This window comes from Lepus europaeus, chromosome 20 (assembly GCF_033115175.1).
Source record: "Lepus europaeus isolate LE1 chromosome 20, mLepTim1.pri, whole genome shotgun sequence".
Taxonomy (NCBI): domain Eukaryota; kingdom Metazoa; phylum Chordata; class Mammalia; order Lagomorpha; family Leporidae; genus Lepus; species Lepus europaeus.
In genome coordinates this window covers 24,681,568-24,706,612 of record NC_084846.1, presented here as the reverse complement: position 1 = coordinate 24,706,612, position 25,045 = coordinate 24,681,568, and the positions used below count along the sequence as shown (strand labels likewise).

At 40.2% G+C, this 25,045-nt stretch overlaps 1 pseudogene; it reads right to left on the bottom strand.

Annotated features, from left to right (window-relative positions):
* LOC133749370 (elongation factor 1-alpha 1-like) overlaps positions 1-21,896 on the bottom strand; it is a 57,097-nt pseudogene extending 35,201 nt beyond the window's left edge.
* Between the last annotated feature and the right edge of the window lie 3,149 nt (positions 21,897-25,045).

Genomic DNA, 25,045 nt, shown 5'->3' with positions numbered 1-25,045 from the left:
GGAAAGTATAGACTACAAAATAAAGTACTGGTAAATATTGTTTTATGTATTTTGTGTTCCCAATTTTTGTTGTGAGTTTTTTGATCTTTAGGAAAACTATAAGTGAAAGAGGGCAAAAATGAGTCCTAAATATGTACCAAGTCTGAGTGAGACCAGTGTTCTTGGACGTTTTCTTGTTGTTGCTGATGAAATCTAAATTTGGAAGCGATACTCAGAACTGTAAAGTTACTGAAAGGTTAAAGATGCTTTCTGGTGACTCCAGTTGTTATTTCAAATAAGTATTTCATATTATTTCAATAACATTTTAATGACTATACCATTCTAATTTTTGGTAAAGTTTACTACGATTTACTCTTTGTTAGAAAATCTTTTAAAATTAAGGGCCCTGGTAATATGAAAGCCCACAGGCTATCAAGAAGTTAATAAATCTAAGAACATTATTTTACATTTCACCAAGGATCTATATCCATAAAGATTGAAGTGTAAATTATACAACTTTTTCATTTTTTCTTGTCCTCTTCCATAGCAGCTATTATTCGGTGTAGTGAATTTATTCTTTTAGCCTCTTCCAAGGCGCTTATGTCTGCAGAAGTGTGTCCAGTAACAGAAAGGACTTTACGTGTATCTGAAGCCAGAGCAAAAGCTGGTCAGGCCAGAAGGAATCAAGCTACCTGCCAGCCATGTTCAAAGGAACCGGAGCGGCACTGAGTCTCTGTAAGAAGCTCAGGTGAATGTTTGCTGCCTAGAAGGTGGTACCTTCTAGACTGCTTTGTTAAGTGTTGAATTTCCATCCTCATTCTTTTCCTCTCAACACATGGTGTTATTGCCCAAGGAAGCTTGAAATGCCAAATCAAACTGGTGCCAGTGGAAAACTCACCTAGTGACGGGTCTAAGATTAATCATCAAGGAAACGAATTTTTGGTTTGATGCATAGCAGTTTAAGACAGGTAGCATTTTTGAACTGCAATATTTTGAACAGGCAGCATGTTGATTTTTCTTAGCAGTAATGATACGGCTAGGAAAAAAAAAAAAACAACACTAGATTCAGAGTGTGAGGATCTGAGCCTTAAAAGGGGAGAGTGAATGGGAACAAATGTGCACATGTGTGCATGTGTTTAAAAATTATTTATTTGAATGGCAGAGTTACAGGAAGAGAGACACACCCTCACATACAGGTGGGCTCGTCCTGAGAGGCCCACACTGTTGGGATGGTGGGGTGACAGTGTTCTTTGACAAGAAGCACCAGAGACAGTTTCTGTAAACATGCCCATTTATTAACAGTCGGGCACAAGCTGGTATAGGGCAGGCACAGGGAAGTAGCTAGCTCAGGGTAGCAACACTAATTCTATAGGATAAAGCTGATACTGGTGCCACTATGCTTCTCCAGTCAGCTTGAAGATTACATAGTCTTCCAAGTGGTCTTGTGGGTCTGGGCCACACCCAGGAGCTGTTTACCTAGATGAAACTTACAAGGCCCTCAACAGGAAGCAGGGGTGGGGGAAACGTGCCTGGGCCCCCTGCTGCCTGCCAGCAGTCAGGTCATGGGTGGGTCTCAGTGTGCTGAGTCCCCAGAGGGCATGGTGTGCCACACCCTCTTGATCTCCTGTGTAGGCTAGGCAGGCAGTCTTCCAGCCAGGCACAGGAACACACACACACACACACACACCCCTTTCATCCAGTGATTCACTCCCCAAGTGGCTACAACAGTCAGGGCTGTACCAGGCTGAAGCCAAGAGCCTGGAACTCCCTCCAGGTCACCAATGTGGGTGCAGGGGCCCAAGCACCTGGGTCATCTGCTGCTTTCCCAGGCATATTAGCAGGGAGCTGGATGGAAAGTGGGCAGCTGAGATGTTGGCATTGCTGGTGGTGGTCCAACCAGCTGCACCAAAATACTCACCTCCAAGCATGTTTTTAAGTTTTGTTAAGTGATGGACGCTGAGGGAAGGGTTTTCATTTTTGGACTCATTAAAGCCACACAACTTCAGGGGTCAGAGAGTTGGAGAGATTCTTCCTAGATCAGATCTAGTGACAGGAGTAAATCATAGCTATACATATGTGTAAGTATCCAAACTTGGAAACCACCTCCTTAACACCTTATTTTTTTAAGGTTCTATTTAAAGAATATCTAAAACCAAAAAAATAACTGATACAACATAATTATATGCTTGTATGAAGTATAATATGATAATTCAATTCGTGTATAACATGTATAATGATCAAATCAGGGTAATTAGCATATCCATCATTTCAAATATTTATCATTTCTTTATGGTGAGAACATTCAAAATCCTCTCTTCTTGATATTTTGAAATACATGATAAATTATTCTTAGCCATAGTCACCATGTGCTATAGAATTGCTATCATTACCATTTAAATATGATAATTATATTCAGTTTGTCATGGAGGCTAAAATTCAGTCATTTTTCTCAAAGTGTCATATTGGTGTCACCTGCTTCTGAATCATTTGGAAATCCTCAGTCCCATTCCAGACCTACCAAACCAGATTTTGGCAGTGGGCCAACTCCATATTCTTATACACATGAAAAGTTTAGGACTGTGGCTCCAAAAGAGGGTATAGTAGACTTTAGAAAAAGACAAAATGAAAATACTTGCATTATCACAGCTTTTGAAGCTATGCAACGTCAAATGTAACACAATTCCATGAAGAAAGCCTAAGGACATACGTGGATCTTCAGTGGCAAATTCAGCAGGCCAGAAGTAGGGTGGGGATTCTCTTGCTCAAGGCTGATTCTGTTTTATTCTGGAACTCTGTGTGTGTGTGTGGTGTGTGTGTGTGTGTGTTTGTCTGTGATTTATGTGAAGTGCAGAGAGACAGACAGATATCCTGTCTCCCAAGTCATATTCCAAATGCCTGCAACAGCCAGTGCTGGGCTAGGTTGAAGCCAGGAGTTGGGGACTCAATCCAGGTCTCCCACATAGGTGGCAGGGACCCAAATACTTGAGCCATAACTGTTGCCTTCCAGGGTGCACGTTAGCAGGACACTGGAACTGGGAGCATAGTTTGGCTGTAACTTGCATCCTCGTGCTCTGCTATGGAATGTGGGTGTCTCGAGTGGTGGCTTAACTGCTACACCAAACACCTGCCACTCCTTACATTTTGAATGTTGTAGGCTATATAATACCCATATGGATTTTGTTGTGTACCTGCTTGATCAACAAGGTGAATCAAATGAAATCACAGAATGGAGGAAAGATCCTGGACTTCAGAGAACTACAGGCGTGGGTTGAATGTTTACTGGGTAAATGATCTCTGGCTGATTAAACTTTTGTGGGCTCAGATTTTACATTTGAAAATGAAATGATAATGAAATAACACTAACAACCACTTTGTCATGTTGCTATGCAGATTAGAAATAAAAAAAATATAAAACACATGGCCTCGATCCTCATACATACAAAATAGTTAATCAATGTTAACCCATATCATCTTTAATTATAAGTAGCATTTACTATAGAAAGAAAATAGAACAGAAATGTGCTCATTCTATATATGATGTTTAAGAGAATCAGCATGGCCGGCGCTGTGGCTAAATAGGCTAATCCTCTGCCTGCAGCGCCGGCACAACAGGTTCTAGGCCTGGTCAGGGCACCGGATTCTGTCCAGGTTGCCCCTCTTCCAGGCCAGCTCTCTGCTATGGCCCGGGAAGGCAGTGGAGGATGGCCCAAGTGCTTGGGCCCTGCACCCCATGGGAGACCAGGAAAAGCACCTGGCTCCTGGCTTCGGATCAGCGCGATGCGCCAGCCGCAGCAGCCATTGGAGGGTGAACCAACGGCAAAAGGAAGACCTTTCTCTCTGTCTCTCTCTCTCTCACTGTCCACTCTGCCTGTCAAAAAAAAAAAAAAGAGAGAGAGAGAGAGAGAGAATCAGCATTGGCACATGTGGTGGTGAACCATTGAAAATAAAGATATTCTTCTTGAGAATTTTCCAGAGGAAACCAAAACTTTCTATAAATAATTCTATCCTTTCCCACATATCTTGAAATTTTACTAAGGATTTTGAAATAGTAACATAATATTGTCAAGACTTTTGTTAGAGCTTTGTTCAGAAGTCCTTCCTATTTCTTATACAACCGAAAGCCTGCTCTAAATTTCAAAACATAAATTAGAGTTCTGAAATTTGCATTTGGTACCTTAGGACATTGTGCGTATCAGATACATGATTGTCATATTTTAACTTACCACTGTTGTTCCAAAATAAGATTTTTTTTCTGCAAGTTGTGTCTGTATAACCTTAAAGAAAGTGTTTTAATTTAGTGGTATTCCTATCTACATGTACTTTAGGTATTAGTTTTGTAGAACTTTTCTAGTATATAACATACTTTTACCAGGGGAAATCTATTTTCAACTGAGTCAGTAAAATACCTATAATATCTATATAATTATCATGTCCACCAATGGCCCAGGAAACGCACACAGCTATTTTTTTGCTTGGCAACATTGTGGTGTTCTTTCTAGGCGAATTATTAAGATAGGTGCACCTAAATGTGGACCGACTGGGACAGGAGAAGGAAAATATTAGGGAAAATCTCATAAGGCCTTGTTTTTTCAGGCAGTTCATATTTGAATAGACTTTTGGTTAAAATAAATGTTGTTGGAGAAAAATCATAAAAAAAAAGAATACCAGGAACTTTCCAACATGGTTCCCACATAAATGGATATTGGGGATTATGTATATATAGAAGAGTTAAAAAAAAGTTTGCTTTGCTAGCTTGCTACCCCTACAGCCACTCATAGAGGAGTTTCCCAGCAACATGTAGGTATTTGCATGTACCTGACTGACTTCTCCTGTCTGCTGGCCAGAGATGTCTGCTTACCTCATGTTTTGGAACTAATGCTTAGAACACAGACCTTAGGAACAGCAAGAATCCCGTGTGCTTGTTAAATTTTAATATTGTATATAGGTAGATTTACATATTTATCACATTTAAGATTTCTATAAAATTGGATAAAATATGTGAAAATTTTTTCAAACTTTTATTGCAACTTCTGTTCTCACTTATGAGTTGGTGTTTAAACATATGATATTAAAATTCTTTTGTCATTAGATTTTAACTTCATTGCATTGTGGTCACAGGATGAGATCTTTTGTGTGACTCTTATTTTCTGAAACTTTGGAACCTTGCTTTATGAACTAACACACAATTAATTCTGTAAATACTCCATGTGTCCTTCAGAAAGACACTGTATTTTGTGTTCTATTCACTCAGTTTTATTTAATTATATTTTTGAAATTTTCTGCAATTAGCTGCATTTTTATCTGCTTACTCTATTAATATTTAGAGAAGATTTGCTATAATTTTTCATTATGACAATAAAATTGTCTATTTCTTCCATTTTTCTTATATTATCAAGTTTTGAAATAGCTTTATGGAGATATAATTCATCAATTCTCCCACTTAAAGTGTACAATACAATAGCTTTTTTATATTCAAAGATATTTGCAACCATCACCACAGTTGACTTTAAAACACTTTAATGAAATAAAAATAAACTTCATACCCTTTAGCTATCACTGCCTATATCCGTAGAGCCCACTTTCAATCCCAAACAACCATTAGTGTACTCTGTTTCTACAGGTTTCTGCATCTGGGATTTTTTGCATGAATGGAACATATGGTATGTGGGTTTTGAGACAGGTTTCTTTCACTTAACATCATGTTTTCTACTCTTATCCAAGTTGTAAAATATGTAAGTAGTTCCGTCCTTTTCATGGATAAATATTACTCTACTCTGTGGATATACCACATTTTGTTTATGCATTCATCCTTTGATGGACATTTGTATGTCTTCACTTTCTAAATTTTGTGAATAATGCTGCCATAAATATTTGTGTACAATTTTGTTGTGCTTGGATAGATGCTTTAATTTCTCTTGAGTGTATATATATATATATATATATAGGAGTAGAATCATGGTTTCATATATTAACTTTATATTTAGTCATTTGAAAGACTGACATTTTAAAAAATGGTGGCATCATTTTACATCCCTACCTCCAGGGTATGAAGGCATTGATATCTCCATATCCTTGTTAGGTGACTTTTTGTTGCTAGTTATCCTAGTGCATATGAAATGGTATCTCATTATGGTTTTGATTTCCATTTTCTTTATGACTAATAATGTCACTGTCTTTTCATTTGCTTATTGGCTGTTTTGGTATCTTCCTTTGAGACCTATGCAAGTCTTTCATTCATTTTTAAATTGGGCTATTTGTATTTTTATTATTGAATTGTAAGATCAATGTCTATCTATCTATCTATCTATCTATCTATCTATCTATCTATCTAGATATAGCTACATCTACATCCCTCTATATTCCAGATATAGGTCATATGTTAATATATATTTGAATTCCAGTAATTATAATATATACATATACATCTTTAATTATTCTGTGGATTATTTTTGTCTTCTTGATGGTGTTCATCGAAGCACAAAAGTTCTTAAGTTTGATCAAATCCAATGTATCTATTGATCACGTCCAATTTACCTGTATTGAGCTTATGTATTTGAAGTCAAACTAACAATCTATTGTCAAAATCATGGTCAAGTAGATTTATCCCTGTTTTCTTCTAAGTTTTTATGAGTTAAGGAGTTTGCTCTATTTTCAGTTATTTTTTGGGAAAGTGTGAGGTTAAGGATCCAACTTCATTTTTTTTTCTCATGTGATCTTCTGGTTGGCCTGGTACCCTTTGTGGAAAGGACTGTTTTTTTGTCCCCCCACTGAACAGTCTTGGTAACCTTGTAAAAGTCAGTTGCCCATAGTTGTAAGGATTTATTTCAGTACTGTCAGTTACTTTACATCCATGTATGGGTCTGTCTTTGTGCCAGAAGCATCACATTGTCATGATTACTGTGGCTTTGTAGTTAAGTTGTGAAATTGAAGTCTGAATTCTTCTTTGCTCCCTTTCAGATTTGTTCTGTCTATTCAAAGTTCCTTGCAAGTCAATATAAATTTTAGAATCAAATCAATTTATCAATTTGTATAGAAGTCATCTACCTACCCAATTTTCATGAATCACCCCAGGGTATATTTTCCCCTGCCTTGACAACACCTAAAATTTTAGATATGAAAACATTTCTGAAGACCAAGTTCTCTAAGAACCACAGATTAATACTTTAAAATTAAATAAAAATCAACCTAATGTTAATTTCACATCTCAAACATATCTGTTGTGCTGTATTTTTGAGTCATGGCTGGTAGGAAAATATTCAATATTAAATTGTGAAGTAAATAAAGTATCAATCCATTTGACTTCTCACTTGACTTCTTACCATTTTGGAGAGGGCTTTTTCTGTCTGAAATATGTTTGATTTGGGCTGATTGTTTTTGGCATAAACAATGACAAAACTGAAATGGTTGCCAATGGGTAAGGGCCAGCTCTCTCTGAGCCAGTCATGTCTTTGACACAGATTAAACAGCACGACAAAGCTTACTTGGTTAGAAATAATTGAAGTCAAATCAGGCTTCCAGAAGATTCTCTCTTTGTTCTTCATGCTGCCTCTTAACTCACTTCAGAAGAACCAAGACTCCAGTAATGATCAGGGCCAGACATTCTTTGGAAATAAACAACACTCATATGGCTGAACTGTGAGTTTTGCTTGTGCTTTGGCAGTAAGTATGGTGCGTGCATTTAAAGAAATGCATAATCAAATTAGCATTTCCAGAAGAATTGGTATATTTGAGTAAGCAAACTGTATTGCTTTGCTCAAAACCACTAAATGTTATTATTATTTAGGAGAGGGAAGTTCAATTCCTTTCACATTATAATGCTAGCATAGCCATCTGTTACCTGTTTCATTATTGTTTAACAAGGGATCTTCATGTCTCCCTGTCAAAACTATAGTCTGAGACTCTACCGCACAGGATGTTTGCTAATAATTTTATTAAGCGTTTCATGGTCAGATGAGTTTGGAAAATTCTGAGTTGAACAAAACAGTTTTCTTTTATCTTTTAACTGCAGGATTTCTTAGAGCCTTTTATATATTTCTGTAAATGTGAGTCCTCAGTATGTTATGAAGGGTGTAGTATTTTCCAAATCCATTTGATCATGAAAGCTTCCTACTGAGGGTTTCTACTTGAAGCTAATATTATAAGAGGTCCACTTTGGGAAATGGCTATTGTCTATAAACATTAAAATGTTTCACTTTCAAGGCTAACTTCTTTTAAAACACTTTTTGTAGACTAATAAGACCAAGTTCTCCCTTGTAAAGGGATGCAAATTTACAATTTCCCAGCTTAGCTCTCCTCCTTTTCCTGTCTGGGATACTCTTAGGGAACAGTCGATTATTACATTGTGCCTGGAGACTTCTGCCCAAAAAACTGGAGTTAGGAGTTGGAGCCCAGTCTTGAACTCAGGTATTCTGATTTGGGAAGCAGGCATCCTAACCAGTGGCTTAACCACCAGGCTTAACTACCCTCAAAGTGCCATCCTAATTGGAAAACTTTGAATCCACCTTAGTCTCTTCTGAACCATTGAAAAGAAAAAAATCCCTTGGATAAGGATGGCTGGGCCTCAGTGCATTATAAAAATTCATTTTAGAGAAAGCCAAAGCTATCCTAAGAGCTAGAAGGGCCCTGTGTTTGACCACACCAAGGTGTAGGATTTTAGTAAACATAGGTGTATTGGTTTGCTAAGTTGTCCATGACCCATTTCCACTGGCCGGGAGGTTTACACAGCAGACCTCCCTTTCTCACAGTTTTGGAGGCCAGACGTCTGAGACCGAGCATCAGCAAGCCTGGCTACTTCTCAGGCCTCGCTTCTAGGGTGTAGTAGATGTGGTCTTCTCCCTGTTTCTTCACGTGGTCTATCTCCTGTGTGTGTCTGTGTCCCAATCTCTTCTTGATTGTAAGGACACAATTGGTCACATCAAGGATCCGCTTTAATGGTCTCATTTAATCTCAACTACCTTTTCTAAAAAAATTATTCATTTATTTGTTAGAGAGAGAGAGAGAGAAAGAGGGAACATTCTCATGCTCTCATCTGCTGGTTCTTTCCCCAAATGCTGACAATGGTCCCCAACTGCCAGCAGCTCAGAGCAAGTCTCCCGTGTGTGTGGCAGGGACTGAAGTAGTTGAGCCATCACCTGCTGCCTCCCAGGTTGTGCGTTAGCAGGAAGTTGGAATGGAGAGTGCAGCCAGGACTCAAACCCGGGCGCTCCAACATAGGATGAGGGCATTGAACTGGTGTCTTAACCGAGATGCCAAACGCTTGCCCCTTAGCTACCTTTTAAAAGACCTGATCGCCTTATGGAGTCACACACTGAAGTGCTAGGGATTAGAACTTCAACATGACTTCAGTGGAAACAGAACTCAGTCTGTAGTAAGGGTAACCCTTGGGCAACTGTCTTCTGAATCTATTCCTTTAGACCAACAGAAAAAGAATTTGTTGGAGACAAGCAAACAGTGCAACAGTTCTGTAGCCAAACAAGTATGTATAATGATATTCAAGTATCACTTCACTTTTCTATCAGTTTCTGTAAATTTTTGCAAACTTGATGATCTGTAAAAAAAAAAAAAGGAACTTTCAAATGTGCTTCAAGGTCCTTAAATAACTAAGGAGAGCCAGGATCCTTCATATACGTGTAGGGTGTGCAAACGCTTGTCCTGTACCCTGTGGTCAGTGTGACACATGCTGTGCTTTCTCTTGGCTGGGTTTTAGATCTGGGTGCATCATTACCCATAACTCTTTGCTTGGGCAATCCATGGGGTCATGGCACATGGACCGCTTACCTGAGTCTAAGGAATTTAAGGGCATTCAGACCCAGGTCCCGGAGCAACAGAAGTTTTACCTTGAAGAGACCTTTGGTGTCATATCTCAGCTATCTACAAACTCCCAACAATTATCATTAATACTGGTGTTAATTACCTAATGATGCTCTTAATATTCCTTTTACAAAACCTTTTAGATGAAGCCACATCTTAATAAACATTTTATTTTGAATTAGAATTCAAAGATGGTGGAACCATCTCCTGACCACCCCGTCCCCTCAAAGAGAAGACTTTATTCCACACCTGCTGTCTCTCATCTCTCAGCAGTGGGATGCAGGGGAGGCAGTGAGCCCATTGAGGCCCGTGGGCATGGGACAGAGCCACTAACTGGAAGAAACATGCACCCCTGAGTGATTTCCAAAGGTGCAACATGAGTGAGAAGCAAACCCTGTGCTAAGTCCCTGAGATGCTCACGTGGTTTGCTAGGATAGTTAGCCTATTCTGACCTGTATGGTCAGCTTTGTAAGATGCTAGGTGTTTCCACCTCCAGTGATGTTTTCTTGCATTTAAGTTACAGAAAATTCTTTCCATCACTTATCCCCAAATAGTTTTTCCTTAAATTGGAAGGGTCTTTATTTTTAAAGATTTATTTTATTTATTTGAAAGGCAGAGTTACAGAGGGAAAAAGAGAGAGAGAGAGAGAGACAGAGACAGAGACAGAGGAGAGATATGCAGAATTACCAAGAGAGGTCTTCCATCTGCTGGCTCATTCTCCAAATGACCACAATTGCCAGGACTGGGCCAGGCCAAAGCCAAGAGTCAGGAGCCTCTTGGGCCATCCTTCACTGCTTTCCCAGGTGCAATAGCAGGGAGCTGAATTGGAAGTGGAGCAGCCAGGAATCGAACTGGCACCCATTTGGGATGCCATCATTGCAGGCTGAGACTTCACCTGCTAAGCCACAACGCCAGCCCTAAATTAGCAGTTTTAGTAAAGTCTTCTAGAATTATATTTTCAGATATGAATCCTGGGTCAAAGATAGTATTGAAGAAAGAGTACTACTCCATCCAATCATGACTTTGCATGTTATACTAAACACCCTATCTAAACACTTAACATTTATTTCAGCTTTTAGAAATTTTTTTCCGTAACATGGGGCAAAGGCAGGTGCAGTCAGCAGCCATGAGTAAGCTGCCCACGCTCTGATTAAACATCCTAGGAACCTAGTTTTGGAGGAGTTCTCATTGCCTCCAGATTAAATCCATAAGACATGGAGCTTCAGAGTAGAGTAGCTCATCATGAGGGATTTGGGCCATTATGAAATCATTTCACAAGCAGTACATACTTATCTATGTAACACAGAGGATTAACTTGAAAAATGAGGTTCCTCCTATTCTCCTTTAATAGTATTTTTAAATGGTTTTAAACTTTTTATCTGCTTGCTCTCTCTCTCTCTCTTTCTCTCTCAGCAGGGGCTGGGAGGAGGGTTTTGGGGATGACAGAGGGATTATGTTTGCTTCCAGCCACTGTTTGCTGATGAGTGTTAGATAGGGCCATCCTGGTATGGAAATAATACATGTGAACCCATGGAAACAACCTGGGTTTTTAAGGCAAACATGATGATGGAATATTAATGTTGTAATGGAATCGATTCAGTCAATAATATTATTGAATGCTAGTGGGGTAGCGGCCACCTCTGCAGGTTACATGGTGACAAAGCACCACAGCCCCTCTCTCATGGGGAACCCAGACTGTGTGGGAACACAGACAGCACAGAGACAGTGGACAGCTAGCTGTCTCAATGCCCGCTTCTGTGAGGTCACTCCAAAAGGCTCAGGGAAAATGGAGTTAGAAGATAAATTCATTTGGTTTCAAAAAAAGAAAGAAAGAAAGAAGGAAATCCATGCATAAGGAGATGTCTCTAAGCAGCTCACAGGAAATGCATATCATCAAAATACTATGCATAGATTTAAATTCTTTGCCACCAAAAGAAACTTGTGTTTTGGTCCCAGTTTCCACTCACCTGTTGAGGTCCCCTGGTATTAGAACGGCCGCATGCTACCGTCCTGCACTGCCCCTCCAAAGGGCACCAAGGCAGCTTCTCAGGAGCCACCGAGAAGCCTCTGTTGCTGGCATCCCTGCCTTCCCTCATCCTGTCCACTTCCCTTCCCGGGAACCCCTCCCTGCTCCTGGAGCTGCCTTCCACTCTTCCAGTGGGCCTGGCGCCCCAGCCACTTGCTTAAAAGCTGAAAATCATCCTAAGAGCCTGATGGTCACAATTGGCTCTCTCTGAAAACTATTTGATTTGCAGTGAACTCCACGTGCCAGTTTGGAAATGCATTTTAGCATGGAGATCTATGGCATGTCAGCATATTTCATCACATCAAAAAAAAAAAAAAAAAAAGAGGGGAGAAGCTAGTCAAATCAAATAACAGATGCATACCAACAATGCAGTGCTGACAGCTCAACTGACTGAGCTCCTGCCACTCAAGTGGGAGACGCTGGCGGAGTTCTGGGCTCCTGGCCCAGGCCTGGCCCAGGCCTGGCTGTTGTGGGCATTTGGGGAGTGAACCAGCAGGTGGGAGCTCTCTTTGTCTCTTCCTGCCTCTCAAATAAATAAGTAAATAAATATTTTGAAAAAGAATCGATAATGATATTCATATAAGGCAAAAATGAATGTATAGCTACATTAAAATTCCATAGCCTTAACACTATCTAAACCCTACCACAGTTAAAATTCTAAAATGGTCTTCAGTTTGTTTTAAAAATAAAATTGTAGTCTTGTGTAGACACACACACACGCACACACAATTTAGGATCCTGTTACTTAACTTTATGTTGGTAAGAACTTTCCCTAGATTGACTTATAGATACCTTTAATGTTGTGTATTTTTCGTAGTTTCATGTTTTAAAATATCAAAGCAACTCTGCAATGATCATCTTCATTTTTAAAATGTTTCAATTTTTATATCAGAGAAGTCAGGGTCAAAGCTTTGAATATTTTTGTGACTCTTGGTAAATATTGTCAATTTTGTTTTATGAGAGGATTGGACAATTAAATTCCCATCAGAATATACAAACTCAGGTTATATTTCCTCAGATTAGCACTAGAACTGGAAAGGACCTACATTTTTGTTGTTGTCACTAATTTGAGAATTTAAAAAATGGCTCACTTCAATCTTCCTGTATCTGGTGGTAATTGGTGATATTATCTTCAAATGGCTTTAAAAGCATTTAGAGTTGGCTGGTCTATGTGATGCTGTTCTATTGCTAAAATATAATAAATTCTCAATCCTTTATTTTTGTATCCTCAAGATCCAATTTGTGTTAAATACCATTGGCTCATTCACTAGTTTTCTCTAGTCAGAAGGATGGCCATTATTGCACATTTTGGGGATGGCTCACTTTGGAAACACAAGACACAGGGTAAATTGATGGCATGAAAGGCTCCACAATTCCTTTGTACAAGAGAAGGTAATCAAAAGAAAGTTTTGTTGTCTCTATAGCCTTTTGATTTTTCACTCTACTTATCTTTTTTTAAATAGCTTATGTCTGTTCTGGTTTGTTTTGTAAGAAGATAACTATTTTCAGAAGCTATACATGAGTGTATATTATTGGAATTTTTGATTAATCATAATCCAAAAGTACAAGATAAATTATGCTCCTTCCTAAAATAAATGCTTCATTTCCCCTCCTGACATAGATGCTGCTTCCTGGCAGTGCTTAACTACCCATAGAAAAATATTGTGTTTATAGGAAGCCCTTTGGCCACTGTGGAAATAGATTTTGAAAATGTAATTTAATGTCGTTTCTTATAAGGTTAAAAGGCACTATAGCTTAAGATGAGCTTACTTGTTCCTTATGTTCAGTACAGGATTGTGCTCACATGTTTCAGCTTCTGCAGGATGTGGCACGAGTCATTTTGTTATTTTATCAGAGCAAAAACAAATTTTTAAATAAAAATTGTACTTGACATTCAATCTAAACATTTAGATGCATTTCTAATTTCCAATATTCAAATGCTCCATTGATTGTGTGCTTTTCTTTAATTAATCTCTTTTGGGACAGATACAGAATCTACCAGAAAGTTTCCTGTCAACTGTTGTGTGTTCATTGTAAATATTCCCTAAGGATTTTAGCTTTGTTTTTTTTTCTTTTTTGTCTAGCCAAGTAAGTTTAAGTGGACATGGAATATTGTGATTAGTCAGTGCCAACAGCTTTGCTCTTCCACTTCAGTCAAGCTGATCAGAGCTCTGCAGAGAGGCAGCTATAGCTCACAGTGCTTAAGATGCTGCTAGGGATGCTTCCAGCCCACAGCAGGGTGCCTGGGTTCCGGTTCTGGCTCTGCTTCCCATTCCGTTTTCCTGCTGATGGACACCCTGGGAGCAGTGGTGATGGCTCAAGTCCTTGGGTCCCTGACCACCATGTGGGAGACCTGGATGAGCCCTGGACTCCTGGCTTGCACCTGTTCCAGACCAGGCTGTTGTGGGCATTTGAGGAATGAACCGGCAGATGGAAGATATTTTTCTATCTATATCTCTATGCCTTTCAAAAAATAAAGAACAGATTCCTATTTTTCCAAAATGGAAAAGGAATTCTGAGGAGGACTGATGAGGCCCACCAAAGTGCTGTCAGTCAGTGTTAACATCTTCTCTTATCTGGGCATATTTCTTCCATTAATGTCACTGATTTGGGCGAAACAGCCACGCAGGGATGCCAGCATCCTGGTGAAACAAATCCATTGGTTGCTTGGGGATGGAAGAAAGTCCTGAGAAAACCTTCCCTCCTCACTTTAACATTGGCTAAGGTTCTCTTCAAAAAGAATTTTCTCTGTTTACAACAATCGAAGTGTGTTTCAGGTAATACATAAAGTGTTTTCCATACATTATATGATATAAATGAAACCTAAAATATTTTGTGGGGTTTTTTGCTTGCTCATTTTTGTTGTGTGTGGGGGATTGAGATAGCTTTTTATTTAGTATCAGCATAAGGTAAACATAAATGTCATACAGCTGTTGTAATCTCCGTTGTAAAATGGAAACCATTATACTCACTGCACCACTTGATGAGGTTTTTGTGTTGGTCAAATAATATGCTGTGAGTAAAAATTCCCGTGATCTGTAGGATTTCCTTTTTAGTGGCAAATCTATGCTGAAGTACTTTTATTACAGTTCAACTTAAAAAAAATACTCATTTCTTAAAAGTCTTCATTTTGTTGCTAATATTTTAAAATGATTTTTTGAGGAGGGTAGAAAAGTAACTTTCTTTTACTTTTATATATTTTTTCTTTGCAAAAGAAATATGTGTTAACCGTGGAGAATAGAAATAAGCAAAAATTTTATTAGAAGTTACCCATAGATCACCCTTGAGGAATAACAATAGCCTATGATTCTACATACTATGTGAGGTGGTATTTGGGAAGTATGAAAACAACATTTTCCATGGTGCTGGCATATAAACATGGTGAGGGGTTTTTGAGTTCCGTTATTTGGCTTTTTAAGATCTCTCTTCTTGAATAAGGGAGTAAAAAAATGTCTGCAAAATTTTATTCCAGACTTTGCCAATTCTGCTTCTTTAGTCCTTCTATTTAGTATCATTAGTCTGTCTTGGTCGGAAGGAGCCTTCGCTGCCTATGTTTTAAAAAAGAAAATTCCAATTTATCACTATAACTACATCCAGCTCTCCAGCTGGTTCATTGCCAAAGCTCTACTACTTAGACTAACCGTTTTGTGCACTCCACAATGAGACTTTCAGCTCCTTATAATGATTCATGTGTTACAGCTGCAGGCCACACTCGTTCACAACATCTGACTTTTCCCTCAACCACAGAGCTGCCTTTCTTCTAAGCTTATCTTCTGACAAAATTTCAAATTTTCAGTTATTTGGATGAGCGTTTAAAGGTTAACAAAATTCATAACTTCAAGAAATCATTATTCAGTGTAGATTAGATTGTGAGAAAATTAACTCTTTTAAATTTTACAAAGATTTACATTCAAAAATATGCAGTGTCCCTAGGAAAATACTTTTTATGTTTTCAGAGAAATTATTCACACATAAAATTTTTTAATGTGGACTTAAAACTTCCTATGTGCATTCAGAACCATAGTTTGTTCTAAATAAGTCAAATGACTCTTATGACTTTACCCCATTTGTATTATTTTATATTTCATTTATTAATTGGTACTATTTTATGTGAAAACAATATGAGATAAAATGACAATTGAATCATATCAAGAAGGAAACCAAAATATATGGTCTCATTAACATTTTTGAATTTTTTTTTTATTTTTCTCAAAATCAAAAGCATAACTTTATATATCAAACCACATACATTATATGGAGTGTAAAATATATGATCAATTTTAAAAAATATTCCTCTGTTATAAACAGAACTGTGTCAACTTTTGTAACAAAAAATAAATTTGCTTAAACATTGACAAGAAATTGATGGGAGGTTTTCATTAGCTTTACAGAAATTATGTAAATATTTTCAAAGATCAATGTCAAAATCTTTCAAGAAATGATTTCCCTTGGTCTGGTGGTTTGGGATGTGGTTCCTACATAGGCTCTTCTTACTGTGATAGGTTGGTCTGACCTTTTTAGTATTCTCTGTAGAGTGGGGGAGAGTATACCTACTCTGGGCTTCATTCTTTTGATAAAGTCACAGTTATTATCCTCTGGGGGTGCTTTAATTCTTTTAAACATGTATTCCCATTTCGTTTGTTTGTTTCTTTTAAGGACTTATTTATTTATTTGAAAATCAGAGTTACAGATTGAGAGAGAGAGAGAGAAGGGAAGAGAGAGAAGTATCTTCCATCTGTTGGTTCATTTCCAAGTCGCTGCAATGACTAGGGCTTGGCCAGGGTGAAGCCAGGAACCTGGAACTCCAGGGGCCCAGTCAGTCAAGACATCTTCTGGTGCCTTACCAAGTGCATCAGCAGAGAGATGGATCAGATGTGGAGCATCTGGGACTTGAACCAGTGCTCATATGAGGTTCTGGAATCACAGATGGTAGCCCAGTCTGCTTCACCACCATGCCAGTCCCTCTTCCCAGGTTTTTATACTGTGTCTTCCAATACTGTAGTGACTGGAGGTTAGAAAACAAAAGAAAACATTTCCCAGATGTTCTATTGCTAAGGTTCCAGGTGAGACTTGGGTCTCCTCAGTCTTGTACACTGATGGAGATTTGAGTTCCAAACTAAGTTAGGTGAGATACAGACCACGATTCTGCTTTCAGTTGGTATCCTAGACAGCGTGGGTCTGAGTCACCACCTTCCTGATTCAGCAATGTGGTAGGTGAGGCAGCCTCAAACTTAGCAGCCTTGGGATACTCTGCCTAGAGCGCAGTCTGCCTTGATCTCCATCTCATCACTCAGTGATTTCTAGGCCACAGAGCAGCTAGTGAAATGTCCTCATCTGTCTAACAGGCTTACCTGCAATGTAATGGAATTCTTGGTGATGGCGTAGTCAAGGGCATTGGGATTTACCCTTTCCTGATGATGGGACTCACAGATGTTCCAAATGGTTTGATTTGTCAATTTGGGTAAATATATTACTGGCAAATAAAACAGCTTTATTTTCTTCAAAAAATTCATTTAAGGGGTGGGTGTTGTGCTGCAGTGGGTTAAGCCACCACTTGGGACACCCACATTTTTTATTTTTATTTTTATTTATTTTTGACAGGCAGAGTGGTCAGTGAGAGAGAGACAGAGAAAGGTCTTCCTTTTGGCCATTGGTTCACCCTCCAATGCCGCCGCGGCCGGTACGCTTCTATTTCCATTGCCAGATCATGCAGCCATCCCAGCAACGGAAATAGAAGGATTGCCTGTCAACACACAGAATTATGCAGAATAATCAATTGTTGTAAGTCGCTGGCTTGGGAGAGGATTATTTTGTAGCAATTGATAACCACAACAATGGTCTCCAGGGTCCATCCAGAGGACTCTACTTCACTACATAGGCATCATCTCCACTCCTTCCTCCTGCTTCTCATTTGATCAGTTAACCAATACCTTTTTTAACATTACAATATTTTAGAAACTCTTTACTTAAATATTAGGAAAAACATAATTCTTACCACCTTCGGCAACTTCATGATCAAGAATGGAAAATAGACCAAACAAATAATTGCTGTAAATTTAACCACAGGACTAATAGAACCATGTACAGAAAAAAAAAAAAAAAAAAAAAAAGGAACGCTGTGTTCGTGTGTAATGTTTAATGGTTGGAAAATCAAGCATGGGAGGAACATAGGAGAGTTTGTGGAGGAATTGTTGCCTGGACATCATAAAATATATACCAGACAAAGACAATTATGGGATGACATAAATTTATTATGATTCCTTACCCAAATGTATTACTACTGAATTATTTGTATCACTGACTCCTCCCAATAGTATAGATAATATGGGATTATACTAATGTATATATGTATGTATTTACCTTGATTACTATAAAAAGAACATTAAAAGAAAAAAACACACATTTCCCATTATCTCGTCAACATTTTGGTCTCCAAAAATATTCAGAGAGCTCTTTCAGTAGTGGGCATTTGGCCTAGTGGTTAAAATGGAGTTCCTGGGTTCAACAGTCAGCTCCAGCCCTTGACAACAACTTCCTGCTAATGCAGACCCCAGGAGGCACTGACGATGACTCAGATAATTGGGCTCCTACCACCTGTGTGGGAGACCTCGCTTGAGTTCCAAGTTTCAGGCTCACAACTTTGGTCTCAGCCTGGTGCTGGGCCATTGCAGACATTTGACAAGTGAATCAGAAGATGGGAGACTCTCTCTCTCTCTCTCTTTCTCCTTTCAAATAATTTTTAAGTTTTCTTATTTTTATTTATTTGAAAGTCAGAGCAAAGGAGAAAGAGAGAGAGAGATTCCATGCTCTAGGTAACTCCCCAAATGCCCACAAACAGCTGGAGCTGGGACGAACCAAAGGCAGAAACCAGGAATCCCATTGATGTATTCCACTTGGGTGACATGGATCTATGTATTAAGCCATCATCTGCTGCCCTCCTAGGGTGTGCATTAGCAGGGAGCTAGCTGGATCAGAAGCAGAGACCAGAATTCATCTCAGGCACTCTGACAAAGAATGTGGGTGTCCTGGGCCGGCGCCGCGGCTCACTAGGCTAATCCTCCGCCTTGCGGCACCGGTGCACTGGGTTCTAGTCCCGGTCAGGGCGCTGGATTCTGTCCCGGTTGCTCCTCTTCCAGTCCAGCTCTCTGCTGTGGCCCGGGAATGCAGTGGAGGATGGCCCAAGTGCTTGGGATCTGGCTTCAGATTGGCTCAGCGTGCCGGCCGTGGCAACCATTTGGGGGGGGGTGAACCAATGGCAAAGGAAGACCTTTCTCTCTGTCTCTCTCTCTCACTGTCTAACTCTGCCTGTCAAAAAAAAAAAAAAAGAGTTCTCTTCAGGCCTCACTATGAAAATCTCACAATCCCCATTCCATTGCACTTCACCTGATGTTTTTATCTCAGACTTTTCTATTGCAGCTCCTGTAAGCATCAAGTTGGTTTGTACACTACTGGTACTCAAAGAATGGTGTCAGACTACGAGTATATAATGGATCTTTTTTTTTTTTTTTAAATGTGAATGAAATGTGCCTTGCTCCCAGAACTACTAAATCTATGGAGATACCCAGGAAACCATTGTAACAAACTTTCTAGGAAATTTTGATGTGTGTTCAAGTTGGAGAAGCTGGGTATAAAATAGATCACAGAGAGTAAAACAGTAAGCGGCAATGCAGGGAGAAGCATTGCTGTCTACTGGTCATCTATTTGGTCAAAAGTTGGGGATGTGGAATGGGTGTTCTTCCTAGTGATTGGATGCCAGTAAGATCCTCACATCCCCCGTCAAGGTGCCTGGGTTTGATTCCTGGCTACAGCTTCCTGCTAATGCAGACCATGAGAGGCACAATAATGGCTCAAGTCATTGGGTTCCAGCCACCCATGTGGGGGGACCTGGACTGAGTTCTCCACTCATGACTTTGGCCCTTTTAGGCCATTACAGGCATATGGAGAGTGAACTATCAGATAGGATTTCTGTCTCTCTCGTAAAAGAAATAAATAAAAATTTCCAAAAAAGCTTGAGGATGATTTGATAAAATGCCCCAAATTCCTATCTCAGCCAACCAAATTGGAAATGCACTAGTTCAGACATGTTTAAATTTGGGTGTCCAATGTTAAAGGAGTAACTCCAAGGAAAGGACAAGCCATTTTAATTAAATCAGAAATGAGTTTGATACTTTGTTTTTCTTGGAGTCCACATGGCAAAACCACAAAAAAAATGATGTCTCCATGCGTGGGAAGAGGCAGAAGGGTCATCATGGCGGCCAGAGAGAGATGGGAGGGGCCACAACGTCAAATGGGTGAAGAGATGAACAAAGGAAAAGCGGAGGGGCTCTAAGTTAAAAGCTGCTCCCTCTTTGTTTGGCCCTGGGCCACCACAATGCCTGTTACCCTGACGATTGCTTACAAAGTTGCTCAAGAAAAATTTAGAGGTGATGAAGAAAGGAAGAGGTGAGACAGAGAAAGGAAGGGATTGTGAGAGAGGGGATAAGAAGAGGAGTTGTTGGAGCTGCTTCCAAAGGCTGAAAGTTGAAAAGATAGAGCAAATTATCCTGCAAAAACCAGCATCTAGTATCTCTAGCACTGTCTATCCACGACCTAAACATAATATGGAAGTGGAAGAATGAGATAGCTATAAACGGAAGATTCCTGTACCTCTTTGTTTGGGGCCTAATTACTTGTCCCCTCTCACTCACAGCTGCAAGGGAAGCTGGGGGATGTCCCTGGGGAGCAGTGTGCCTGCAAAGAAAAGGAAATGTGGTTTAACTAATCCACAGTTGTCTCCACCACACAGATGCAAATAACAGGTTGAAAAATAATTTATGCCAAGTTCACCCTCCAAGAAGAAACTAAGTCAATCAAATTAATAGAGGCACTATAACAGTAGCATATAAAGATTGGGGATTTATCTGTGGTCACATTGATAGAAAATAAATGCACCAACTTTCTTAAAAGCTTATTTAATGTCAGCTTTAGTAGCATTTACTTTTCCAAGTGGAATATCACCTGCTATTGACACAGCAAATACTGAAGGGCCATGGCTTATCACCTGTTATTTTTCTGAGCTGTTTCATATTCAAGTTCAAATATCAGAGCCTTCTAGGTAAACATAAAAAAAGAATGTTGGTGGATGTAGAAATCATTTAATTACAATGTATTTTGACTTAAGTTTGTATACGACGAACATTTCACAACACGATGCTGACAACTCAGAGAATGATAATACAGCAAATTACTGAGTGTTTAAGAGAATAGTGAAGGGCTCAACTCAAGCGCTGCCTTGGACGCCTGCCAGTTGTTTGACCTTGAGTAGGTGAATTCCTGTTCTGGGACTTTTTCTATACCTAGTGAGCTATAGTTGAGAATTTGAGTGAACTAATCCCTGAAGTACTATCTAACTCTCAAGGCTTAAAAGGCACATCGGAATAGAGGAAAGATTCAAGTAGTCATGATCCTGTAAGGATAGTAGAAAACCATTCCGTTGGATTCTAAATGGCATATTTTAATTGTGTAAAGTGTGGATTCACTACATGTGAAACCATTTTCTGAGGCATGAGATGGGTAAATAGGCTGTTGGGTAAGAGCCTGTTGGTGTGAGAAAGGGGCAAGGTCTTTCCAAGGGTGGATAGAAAACCCCTGCTTCCTCCTGGGAGCTGCCTTAGGCAGCAGTTGGCTTCATCAAGAACAATGAGAGAAGCATCTGGTGTCTATTTGTGATAAGCCCAGAAATGTTCTCCTCACCCCCTCCAGAAGCAATGAGGCCCATCCTTTGCCAATTGGGAAATAATTTCTATTCATGCCTCTCTGGTTGGTTGTAGTTCCCTATCTGCACAGACCAATCAAAAGTGTACACATCCATGACCCTTTTTCTGCCCTGCTGATTGGATGCAGTTTCAATCCTTTAAACTATCCAATCAGGGAGCAGAACACTGTTTTTGGCACCATCTTGTGAGATACAAGAGTCCCCACTTGCCTGCTCTTTGGGCGACTCCTCCCCTGGAGGCCCTGTCCTGATTGCTGGGTCAGACTCCTTGCTTGCAGCAAAGCTGCTTTTCTCACTACTGTTGTCCACATGGAAATTCTTCGGCATGAGACAAGAACTGCCAGTGCCTCCTCCTGTGACAATTTCACTAATGAAACAAGGTAGACTGATTCTGGAAGACTAAGATGATTAAATTTTATTATTCAAAATTTGACTTACCCTATCTTCCAGGCTATAAATTCTTATATTGCATTGGTGCCACTTTAAAATCCTCTGTTGTAGTGATAATTCCTTTTTCTATCAAGCATTTTTTGTTGTTTATGATAAAAAAAAAAAACTGGAGACTTCAGCACTCTTGTTAATTTGGGTTAAACCTGATAAAAATGAAGATCACTTCGAAGCACTAAAGGCTTGTCAGCTGGAGATCTAATTTCCCTCATTAACATTTAATGAAATGCTCTCAAGACAGTAAACTGATTATGACAATCTAACAGTACATTTAGATGGATGGTTTCAGAAATTCAACTGTAAAAGCAGAGATAACATAAAGTTTCAACATACTGAAAAAATATGAGCTATATGTATTTTATATGCTTACAACAAATTTACTAAAAATAATATAATATTAAAATGCAATATATATAACACATATAATTTTTCTCTTAAATATCAATAGTAGTTGTTAACAAAAGAGACAAGCCGGCTCACTAGGCTAATCCTCCGCCTTGCGGCGCCGGCACACCGGGTTCTAGTCCCGGTCGGGACACCGATCCTGTCCCGGTTGCCCCTCTTCCAGGCCAGCTCTCTGCTGTGGCCAGGGAGTGCAGTGGAGGATGGCCCAAGTGCTTGGGCCCTGCACCCCATGGGAGACCAGGAGAAGCACCTGGCTCCTGCCATCGGAACAGCGCGGTGCGCCGGCCGCAGCGCGCCTACTGCGGCGGCCATTGGAGGGTGAACCAACGGCAAAAGGAAGACCTTTCTCTCTCTCTCTCTCTCACTGTCCACTCTGCCTGTCAAAAAATAAAAAAAACAAAACAAAAAACAAAACAAAAGAGACATCACAAAGTCAAACTCCTGTCTGCCTTTTGTTTATATTTCCACTTTTTTTTTTTAATGATTTATTTATTTATTTGAAAGTCAGAGTCACACAGAGAGAGAAGGAGAGGCAGAGAGAGAGAGAGACAGAGGAGAGAGAGAGAGGTCTTCCATCTGCTGGTTTATTCCTCAATTGGCAGCAACGGCTGGAGCTGTGCTGATCTGAAGCCAGGGGCCAGGAGCTTCCTCTGGGTCTTCCCATGCAGGTGCAGGGGCCCAAGGACTTGGGCCATCTTCTACTGCTTTCCCAGGCCATAGCAGAGAGCTGGATTGGAAGTGGAGCAGCCGGGACTCCAACTGGCGCCCATATGGGATGCCAGCACTGTAGGTGGCAGCTTAAACCTCTACCCACAGCGCTGGCCCCTGTATTTCCACTTTTTATGAATAAACACTGCTAACACAGTTTTTTATTCGTTTAGACCTTGCCTAATTCATGGATACATACATTTAGGGATGGGAAACATTTGGCCTGGCCCTGCCTGGGTAACCACAGATGGGACTGGAATGTCAATAAATCTAAAGCAGGATGATTCTTCTTCTTCTTTTTTTTTTTTTTGACAGGCAGAGTTAGTGAGAGAGAGAGACAGACAGACAGAAAGGTCTTCCTTCTGTTGGTTCACCCCCAAAATGGCTGCTGCGGCCAGCGTGCTGCGCCGATCCAAAGCCAGGAGCTGGGTGCTTCCTCCTGGTCTCCCATGCGGGTGCAGGGCCCAAGCACTTGGGCCATCTTCCACTGCACTCCCGGACCACAGTAGAGAGCTGGCCTGGAAGAGGAGCAACTGGGACAGAATCCCGGTGCCCAAACCAGGTCTAGAACCCGGGGTGCCGGCGTTGCAGGCAGAGGATTAGCCAAGTGAGCTATGGCGCCGGCCTAAAGCAGGATGCTTCTTAAGTTGCTCATTTTGTATGGCCCACAAATAATGATATAAATATCCACATGACCCTCGGCAGTAAAGATTTCACACATGTTGGATACCTTAGTGTAGGGGAAAGGAAATAATATTCCTATCTGTAAAGCTTGTTGCATAGTGCTTGGAATGCAATTAGCTTAATAACTGAGCTAATTTTGTTACTGGCTACAATTAGGGCTGGGCTGGTCAATACTGGACAGTCAATACACTGTCGGCAACAGTTGATGCAAGGAAACAGTTTTATTCAAGTGGTCACCTGGGAGAACACAGATTCTTTAGTCCCAAAGACATTCTTCTCAATGTTCTCTTTTTAAGATGTGTTTATTCATTTGAATGGCAGAGTTGAGACAGAGAAAGAGAGAGAGAGAGAGAGAGATCTTCCATTTTCTAGTTCACTCCCAAAATGGTTGCAAAATCTAGAGCCAGGGCAGGCAGAAGCTAGGAGCCTAGAACTCCATCCTGATCTCCCATATTGATGGCAGGGCCCACACACTTGGACCATCACAGGCAAATTAGCAGGGAGGTGGATTGGAAGCAGAGCAGCCAAGATGTGAACTGGTGCTCTGATATGAGATGCTGGAGTCGCAGGTGGCACCTTAACCCACTACTGTTCCACAGTGCTGGCCCCAGCTCTTCCCAGTTTTCAAATTAGCAAGAGGACAGGACTTTTAAAGGAAAAGGGAGATAGGGGAGAGGTTGTCAAGCGGGTTCTGGTTGTTGATCTTATCTGGTTCCATGGTGATGGGGAAAGATTGACAACCAAGATTTGGTGTCAAAAACCTTTTTAGTCACATTTTAGCAATAAAGAGAATTTTTGAAAGAGGTTTCCTTAGGCTAAGTTTACCTACAGTCCATTATAAATTTAGGGGCTGGGGCTATGGCTCACTTGGTTAATCCTCCACTTGCAGCGCTGGCATCCTACATGGGCACCAGTGTCTAGTTCTGGCTGCTCCTCTTCCAGTCCAGCTCTCAGCTGTGGCCCAGGACGACAGTGGAGGATGGCCCAAGTGCATGGACCCTGCACCCGCATGGGAGACCAGGAGAAGCACCTGGCTCCTGGCTTCGGATCGGCACAGCGCCGGCCGTAGCAACCATTTGGGGAGTGAACCAATGGAAGGAAGACCTTTCTCTCTGTCTCTTTCTCACTGTCTATCTATAACTCTACCTGTCAAATAAATAAATACAAAATAATAAATTTGGTGTTATTATCTCCACGAGTAACAGTCATTGTTTCAAAATGCCAGGCCTGCA